Raw genomic sequence first — 9,491 nt, forward strand, 5'->3', positions numbered from 1 at the left:
ACGTGCGCAGCGCCCGACAGTAGCAGTAGGGCAGGGCCCACACAATAGCTCATCAGGGTGGATCCACACTTATCTTACCACATCAGCTCTGCTCACCAACTCGCCGCCAGCTTCACCATTCCTTATCCCTTATCCCTTATCCCTTATCCTTATCTTATCTTACCTTCTTAAGTAAGAGTTGTGTTACCATTAGGAGTAGGTAATATGGAGTTTGAGTTTGAGATGGATTACCCTAGCCTAGCCGAATCCAACTAGGAATTTCCTTCTGTAATATCCTATTTAAGGAGCTACGAGTTGAAGTAAAGACATTTAGTTTTCCAGTCAAGAGAAGAGTGAGGAGAGTTCGGGTGATCTCTTGGACAAATCACCCATTTGGAGAGTTCGGGTGGTCTCTTAGACAAATCACCCATTCGGTTTTCCACAATAGTTTTTGCACGCAAGGGAAAGCAGGGCTTTCTCTCCGTGGACCGACCCGTGATGAGATCCTACGCGCGGGCCCATAACATTCTGGTATCAGAGCCAAACATCATGGGCGATATGGAGCAGCTATCATCCAAGGTCCACGAACTGGAACATAGTCTAGCCGAAACCAGCATGGAGGTTCGTGAAGTCAAGGAAGATGTTCGGGAGCTGCGACGCCTGCTAGAAGCATTCCTCTCCAACAAAGAAAGGAGTTCTAAGGGAATCGCCAACACAAATAGTCATCGTCCGGACTCGGCAAAGGCATCCAGCGAATAGCAGATCGCTGCCCGGACAGTCATAGTTATTCCCAAGTGTAGCCATTTGGAGTTTCCCTCATACAGTGGCAGCGGTGACCCACTGGGATGGCTGTACCGCTGTGAGAAATTCTTCCATAATTAGCGCACGGAGGAGAATGACAAGGTTAGCCTGTTCGCGTTCCACTTGACCGAAGAAGCGCAACTCTGGTTTTATCGAGTGGAGTAGGAGGAACCAGGTCTTTGTTGGGATCAGTTCAAGTCATACTGCCTCCTTCGGTTCGGACCCCCATTAACAAGCAACCCCTTGGGGGAACTCATTAACCTCAAGCAGATTGGGACCGCAGCAAAGTATCAATGGCAGTTTTAGACCCTTCTCGCCAGGGCCTCTTTAGTACGCCCAGACCAGCAGGTGGATGTGTTCATAGCTAGTCTAGCCAAACCCCTGAGAGTTGATGTAGAGATGCATAGCCCGCCTAACAGGTCACAGCAATGAATTTAGCCTGAGCCTTCGAGCGCAAACTGCAGATTAGCCGAGGGCCATCCAGCATGGGATGCCCAGCAGTGGCTTGGACAAACCCGAAGCCTACTGGAGGAGGGCTTTCATTGGCAGCCAACAGAGAACCACTCGGAATGGCTCTATATCCAGCAGCCAGCCCAAAACGGAAGCCAGAAACGAGCACCAATTCTAGATCAGCATCAACTAGTGTGAGGAGCAGCATTGGTACACCCCCTATTAAGCATTTGTCTAGGGCTGAGATGGCAGAACGCAGGGGGGGCAATGTTTTAATTGCGATGAATTTCTGCTCAGCAGGGCACAAGTGCAAGAAACTTTTCTGCCTCCTGGTGAAACAAGAGGAAGATGAGGATGAACCCCCTCCATGGGAATCCGATCTAGGAGGGCAAAGCCATTCCACCTATCTAGGATTCCTTTGATGGTGTTTTCGACACCCAATTCGAGCTTGAGGACAAGCTCGTAGTCCAAGAAGGGTTTGATGTTATGGACACACCGCTCGGTAGTGCACTGCGGTACAGTCATAGGCAGTAGCACGCACAACGGGCTGCACAGCAGCACGCACCGCCCAGTAGCACCGCACAGCAACCCGGTAGCGTGCCGCACGCACTGCCCGGCAGCGCGCTACACGCACCGCCCGATAGTGCACAGCACGCATTGCCCGACAGTGCACAGCACACACCGCACGACAGCAGCACTAGGCAGCAGCACGCACCGCACGACAGCAGCACTAGATAGTAGCATGCACCGCACGACAGCAGCATGCACCTCACGGTAGCAGCACTATGAGACGCACACACCTCCCAGTAGCAGTAGTAGGGTGGGGCCCACATGATAGCTCATCAGGGTAGGTCCACACTTATCTTACCACATCAGCTCTGCTCACCAACTCGCCGCCAGCTTCACCATTCCTTATCCCTTATCCCTTATCCTTATCTTATCTTACCTTCTTAAGTAAGAGTTGTGTTACCATTAGGAGTAGGCAATTAGGAGTTTGAGTTTGAGTTGGATTACCCTACTAGCCAAATCCAACAAAGAATTTCCTTCTATAATCTCCTATTTAAGGAGCTACGAGTTGAAGTAAAGACATTCAGCTTTCCAGTCAAGTGAAGAGTGAGGAAAGTCCAGGTGGTCTCTTGGACAAATCACCCATTCGGAGAGTTCGAGTGGTCTCTTGGACAAATCACCCATTTGGTTTTCCACAATAGGTTCTGCACGCAAGGGAAAGCAAGGCTTTCTCCCCGTGGACCGACCCGTGATGAGATCCTATGCGCAGGCCCATAACACCCCCACTCCGAAGCCTGACGTAGTCAACTCGGGGCAGGAGTCTCATCAAGTTGAATGGATTTGGCTCGGTCTTCGATTCAGTCGTGGTCCAACCAATAGTTCAGACCTGATCGACTCCATTGGCTCAACCTTATTGGGCGAGGTCACGTCTTGGGCACACACGGACATCATGTGAACATTAAGCTTCGCGGATGTTATAATGCACTCAAATGATTTCTACCTCAGAATATGAACAATCGCACCCTCGGGAGCCATCAGATCTATTCGATCTGGATTGCCCATGATCAGTTAAGGCGGCTAAAAATAGGGCCCTTGGGGACCTGTTTCATTCATGCCCTTGAGCTCTGGTGTGTTTTGAGGTCGTAGAGCACGTTGTAGTCGTTGTCTTCAGTCAGGTCGGCGAGGTTGGTTGTTTCTTCCCTTAGGTGAGTCGTCCTCCTTTTCTTTTCTTTCCTTATTCTTTTCATTATGTCAAGTGGTGCGTCCGGTGAGGAGACAATATAGTTCGGTCAGGCCAAGTAGGTGTCCTCGGTCCAAGACCGACAAGGTTCCCATAAAGGGGCTTCATCTTCCCGTTAGCCATGGACCACTTTGGTCCTACTAAGTTGTTTATCGAGGAGATTCATAGTCTTGCGGCTAGGTATAGGTTCCCCGACCACTACAATTACTCCCTTCCTACTATGTCTTTCCCTTGGGAGCATGACAAGAACGAAGTGGCCGTCTTTGAGGAGGCTCTGAAGTCAGGTCTCTAGTTTCCGCTTGACCCCTTCATTCCTGAGGTCTTGAAGTATTACAATGTCAGACTTGATTAATTGCACCCGAACTCCATCCATACTCTGGTTGGTACAATTTCCCTTTCTTTCGCACCAGCCTTCCTCTAGACATCAAAACCTTTTACGGTCTCTACCAAATAACCATGCTAGCACCCTAGGCAAGGTTAGTTACTACTTGTCTTTCCGGCCCAGGTATAAGCTTCTGCAAGGCTTTCCTTCCAAAGTCTCGACCTAGAAGAGTAAATATTTTTTCCTCATGTTGTCTGGTGGGTGGCACTTCCCAGCGCACTGGAGAGAGGAAGTGAAAGACGTCGGGGAGGAATTGAACGAGTAAGTGCAGGCAAGAATGCAGAATTTGGTAAACCGCTAGATGATTCTTAATGGCTTCTTAGCCAAGGAGAAGATAATCTAGGCTGAGCTGAGTTCTTTGGGTAGGTCATCGTCTTAGGTTCGGGTGTTTGTTTTCTTTACTTCGTGTTAATTTGACTTACTCTTGGGCTTCTTGTGCAAGAGACATGTCGAGCGTTCTAACTTCTAGGTTCCTTCAAAGCATGATGATGAACCTACAATTTATCTATATTTTTATGAGGTTTTTGCATAAAATTTTATGCCGGCTTAATTAAAATTTGCCCTATTTTTAGCTTAATTGCAATAAAGATTTCAGGGGCAGCCAACTCAAGAAAAAGAAGGCAAAAGCAAGAAAAGAAAGCCCACAATTTATCAAGTTCAGCCCAGCCCAGCCTTGAGAGCAAGGGAGTTTCCATTCGGCCCAAGTAATGCAAGCTAACTCTTTGGAAAACTCAAGAGAAGAAGCCTAGCAAGAAGTAAATTTTGGCCCAGCCCAGTTTCAGCCAAAAGAATAGCCTAGAGTGCAGCTATATGTGCTCAAAAACAAGCTAAGCTACAGCCCAAAAAGCAGCCCAAACGAAGCTAGGGGCGGCAACTCCTAGAAGTTTCTTGAAGAGATGGAGGGAGCACTCTAGAAGGTTCATGAGTGTAATACACCCAATTCTAGAGACTTCAAGAAGAGGCAAGAGCTTCCTTGAAAGCCTATATAAGGAGGCCTCTAGAGGGGGAAAAAGGGTCCAACATCTGATTTTAAACTCTCCTTGTGCTTTTGTTCTAAGAGAGAAAAAGAGAGAGAGATAGGCACAAGAGAGGAGAAGAGAGGAGGAACAAGCAACTTCAAGAGAAGAAGAAGCTGAATTCGAAGGGGGAGAAAGCAATTGGAGATCAAGGTTTCATCCTCACTTGGTTTCTGCACAATTTGGTAATCGAATTCAGCTAAGATTTATGTAATTTCTTCATCAAAATTTCCTTTCTTGCTGTAATCAAAGCTTGTTTTATGTAAATTCAATTCTGTAATTTATTTTCTAAGTTCATTCAAGTAAAGTACATTCAATCTTGAAGTTTCTTGTTTGGAATTTTAACTATGGATTGTTGGCCGAACTGCTAGTCTGAAATCTCAGATCTGAAATTTCAGATCATGAATTTGCAAGGTCTGAATTGCTATTTTCCAATCTCAGATCTGTAAATTCAGATCATGAAATAGTGAGACCTGAACTGCTATTCTTTAAAATCAGATCAGTGATTTCAGATCATGAACTTGTAATACCTGAATTACTTGAGAAAGAATTTTGGTAGCTTTAATTCAGTCTGGTCGAATTGTTCCTCTTTCTTGGAATTCCTAGAGTGCTTGAGAAAGACTCTAAGAATTCAGATCTGCCAATCAAGAGCCGAATTGAGTGCAAGGTTAGAGATAACTTGCACAATTCGGCTGGTGTTCATTTAGCTGAGTTGATGATCATCCAGCTGAAATGAAACCCTATAATTGCTAGATCTGAATGCATGCATGGTGATTAGATTCTTGCTAGAGATAGAAGAAACGTCACTCATGCATAGATTGAACATGTGCTCGAGAGAGGCTGTTCATTGCTTTGGGATTTCATCAAACCAAGGCTGAATCCTGTTCTACTCGAATTGCTTAGAAAACTAGTTGCTGAATTTATTTTTCTATGCATCTTTAGCCTGTCTCCTCACTTGCATACAAAGTATTTGGTCCAACGTTTTAGAAATAACTTTGTAGTTTTAATTTCAGTTTTTCATTAGTTTTACATTTCGGCTGATCAGATAATAGTAGATTGATTTATTGCTAGTAGTTGCTACATAAGTCCTCATGGGAATGATACTCTACTCACTACTCTATTACTTGAGCGGCTAGTACACTTGCTAGTGTCACAATGAGCCACACATCAAGTTTTTGGCGCCGTTGCCGGAGACTTATTGTAGCAATATTAGGAACCATTGGCCACTGTTAATCTGATTTGTAGCTTTGCATTCATTACTGGTTTTCAACTCTACATCTCAAATTTCAGTTTTGAATGCAATGGCTTCATTGATGGAGTCGGTTTCCTCTCTTAGTACTTGATTGCTCTATCTTTAATTTCAGTTTTAGTTGAGTTTAAGTAGATCTGATCACTTTCTTTTTTTAGCTTCATTATCTCAAAAGCGTACATATCTGATTGCATTACTTGTTGTTTCTTGAATTCAACAATCAGATCTGCACTCACATAAAAAGATTTTGGTTAGTTTACTTTTTTTTCTGTTAGTTTTCTTCCCTCTTAAAAGAAAAAAAAAAGAAAAAAAATGGTTTGTCTGCTTTCAAATTTGAGTTTCAGATTTGAGATCAGATCTGAAATTCAGATCTGAAATGGTGTGAGTACAAGTCTGATTTCAGATCTGTAACTCACCCCCATTCAAAGATACATCAAGACTGATGAGAAGCAAGCTAGAACAACTAGTGTACAGATCTAAGATCAGTGGTATTGCATGATTCCAGACCTGATATACTGATCTCAGATCTGTATACACCATTACACCTTGCTGAATTTTCATATCAGCCCTAATAACTGTGGTTCTAGCTACTGAACTTAGCATCAGTAGCTGCTGAAATGAAAAATTACAGATCTGAAGGTGTAAAGAATTCTTGCATATGCCCTCATAAAACTTCAGATCCCAATGTGTAGAAATCATGTACAACATCTATACCCTATTAGGATGGTGGTGTGAACTCGGATTACAGATATGAAACCATCTGAATTCAGATCTGAATTCAGCTGCTATTAGTAGCACATGTTGCATACCTGATTTCAGGTCTCTGCAACTATTTGATGTATACAAGTTATACAAATAATAAGAAGCTTAAAGCTCTTGATTCCAACCTTAATTCAGATCTGGTTGCAGTATATGGGAAGCAAGCTAGAACAGACCTGATTTGGAATCAGTGGATATGCATGGATTTAGACCTGATACACTGATCTGATCTCAAGTTATGCATGATTTCAGACCTGATCCATTGATTTCAGATCTGAATACACTGGCACCCATTGCTGAATTTCTATATCAGTTTCAGTTTAGTTAATGTAGTAAATTTCTGGTTCTTTTATCTCAAAAGAAAAAAAAAAATGTATAAACATCAAAAGAGTGCAGATCTGATTACTTATACTTGTCAATTTTGAATTCAGCAATCAGATCTGAAGTCATAAAAGATTTTGTTATAGTTCAATAGTATAGTTGCATTAAGTCTTTGTGTTCTAGTTCTATTTCATCACAAAAAAAAAATTTCAATGTCTGGTTGAATGATGCATAGGTGGCTAGTACAGTTTTGATTGCATTAACTGTGATTTATAAAATTCAGACCTGAACTTATTGCTATAATTGCTTGCATATTTTGTGGTTCAGATCTGATCACACAGCTTATCACTTTTGCAATCAGATCCGAACACTTGATGAAGCATTTTTTTTCTAACTTAGTGCTTTCAATTCAGAGTTTCAGATCTGAAATGAGACCTATATTCATCATGATTTCAGATCTAAAACCCACATCAATTCGGAGATTTAGCAGGTCTTATGGAAAGCAAGTTAGAACAGACCTGAAACTATGCTACCATTCATAACCACTGATTTCAGATCTATATACACCAATTCTCCTTGCTGAATTCTCATATCAGCCCTGATCACAGTAGATGGCAGCCATTCAAACTGCTGAAATATAAGATTGCAGATCTGAATGTGTAAATGATTTATGCTTGTATCCTCATAAGTTTCAGATCTGAATGTGTAAAAACCATGCATAGCATCTGTACTAATAAGGTTAGTGGTGTGAACTCAGATTGCGGATCTGAACTCATTATAGTTGCTATAGTTTCTGCTCTTTTTGGTCTGCTTTTTCTTATGAAAATAATGAGACTTCAGATCTGATTACCTTACCTATCACTTTTGCAATCAGATCTGAACACAACTATACTATTCTCAGTGGCTACAGAATTCAGATCTGATCTCAGTAGCAGGCACATCTGTTCTAAGTATTAGTAGCTGCTGTTATATATTGTTGTTTTCAGTAGCTTCTGAGATTTCAGATCTGATCTCAAATTTGTGTAGAACTGATGTCTGAATTGCTATCTCACAATCCTATTTACACCAATTTTAGATCTGTATATTACTATTCTCAATAGCTATTGAGATTTCAGGTCTCAGCAGTTCAGATCTGTGTAATCTCATCACTGTTTTCAGCAATGTGAAGAGAAGGAATTTGTAAACTATTGTTCTACTCTCAGAGATTATTGATTTCAGACCTGTTTACTAAGACTTTTGTAAATTGCAGTAGCTAGCTGATTAAGAATTTGTAAATTGCTACTGAATTTTATATATTGAATAAGATGTTGGTTCAGATCTGCTTTTAGTTAGCTGCATTTATTTATTTTAGGATATAGGTTTTTGTAATCTAATAATTCACTATACATTTTCAGTTGTAATAAGATTAGTTATTTATTTTCTTTTGTGAATATTGGCCTTTTTATTGTTTTGACCTTTATAGTTTATGACAAGCAGACCTGAACTAGAGGAGATCCTTTACGACCCGAAGATTGAACAAACTCTCCGTGTCCGTTTGAGAGCTGCTAGGCAAGTCAGACAAGAAGCACAATAAATGGTTGAACAAAGAACTATGATGGATTATGCTAAGCCCACCCTCACCGGGACTGCCTCCAGCATTATCAGGCCAACTATTGCTACCAATAACTTAGAAATTAAACTGGCCATAATCCAAATGATACAAAATGCGGTTCAATTTTGTGGTATGGCCCATGAGAATCCGAATGCCCATATTGCTAAGTTCTTGGAAATCTGTGACACCTTCAAACACAATGGGGTAAGTGATGATGCCATCCGGCTGAGGTTATTCCCATTTTCTTTGAAGGATAAAGCCAAGGCTTGGTTGATACCGGCAGGATCTATAGCCACATGGAATAAAATGGCTAGCCGATTCCTCTCTAAGTATTTCCCCCCCACTAAAACTGCAAAAATGAGGAATGATATTACTACCTTTTTCCAGCAAGAGGGGGAATCTCTCTATGAGTCTTGGGAATGTTACAAGGAGCTACTAAGGAGGGTTCCTCACCATGGCCTTTCGATTTGGCTACAGGTGCAAACATTTTATAATGGCCTGACTGATTCAAACAAGACCATCTTAGATGCAGCAACTGGGGGCTCCATAAACAATAAGACTCCCGAGGTTGCCCATGCACTCATCAAGGAGATGGCAGCCAATAACTACCAATGGCATTCAGAAAGGAAACCAGTTAGAAAGCAGCATGGCCTTCATAATGTGGATACATACACAACTCTCTCTGCACAAATATGAGCACTTAGCAAAAAATTTGATGAGATGCAGATGGCAGCTATGCATGTACAGTATGATAAGTGTGGGGGAGGCCATAATAGCACTGAATGCCAAGTTGGCAATCAGTAGGTCTTTGACGTAAACCATTCTTCTTGTAACTTCTATTGTACTAACCAGCTTTGAGAGCGCATCGGCCTCTGTGTTTCCGGTCCTTGGTATCTATTGAATGTACCATGAGTGGAAGTCAAGCAGGAGCTCTCTCACCTTGGCCAAATAGGTGGGCATTGCAATCTCCTAAGCCTCATACTGCCCATTCACTTGATTCACCACGAATTGAGAATCACTGCATACCACGACGTGCTTTGTACCTAAGGGTATCAATTGGACTGAATTTGGTCCAATCCGGTCCAGTCCAATGTGAGTCCATTATAAATGGATAAGGTCCAATCCAATCTAATGAATATTTTGGACCATTTTGGACCGGTCCAATTCAATGTGTGGACCATCCAATTTGTTCAAAT

General features: G+C 42.3%; 1 long non-coding RNA gene and 1 other non-coding gene across 2 annotated transcripts; one reads left to right on the plus strand and one right to left on the minus strand.

The window, feature by feature from the left end:
- Positions 1-4,371: 4,371 nt before the first annotated feature.
- LOC148849141 (uncharacterized) lies at positions 4,372-9,128 on the plus strand. The gene is made up of 2 exons (XR_016100580.1): positions 4,372-4,560; positions 8,181-9,128. It is a non-coding gene; the product is annotated as an uncharacterized LOC148849141 (long non-coding RNA).
- Positions 8,650-8,756, minus strand: LOC148849142 (small nucleolar RNA R71). The gene has a single exon (XR_016101595.1). It is a non-coding gene; the product is annotated as a small nucleolar RNA R71 (small nucleolar RNA).
- Positions 9,129-9,491: the final 363 nt, after the last annotated feature.

The sequence above is a fragment of the Nelumbo lutea genome, chromosome 6 (genome assembly GCF_056320005.1).
Source record: "Nelumbo lutea isolate HS-2025 chromosome 6, American lotus-T2T, whole genome shotgun sequence".
NCBI classification, from domain to species: Eukaryota; Viridiplantae; Streptophyta; class Magnoliopsida; order Proteales; family Nelumbonaceae; genus Nelumbo; species Nelumbo lutea.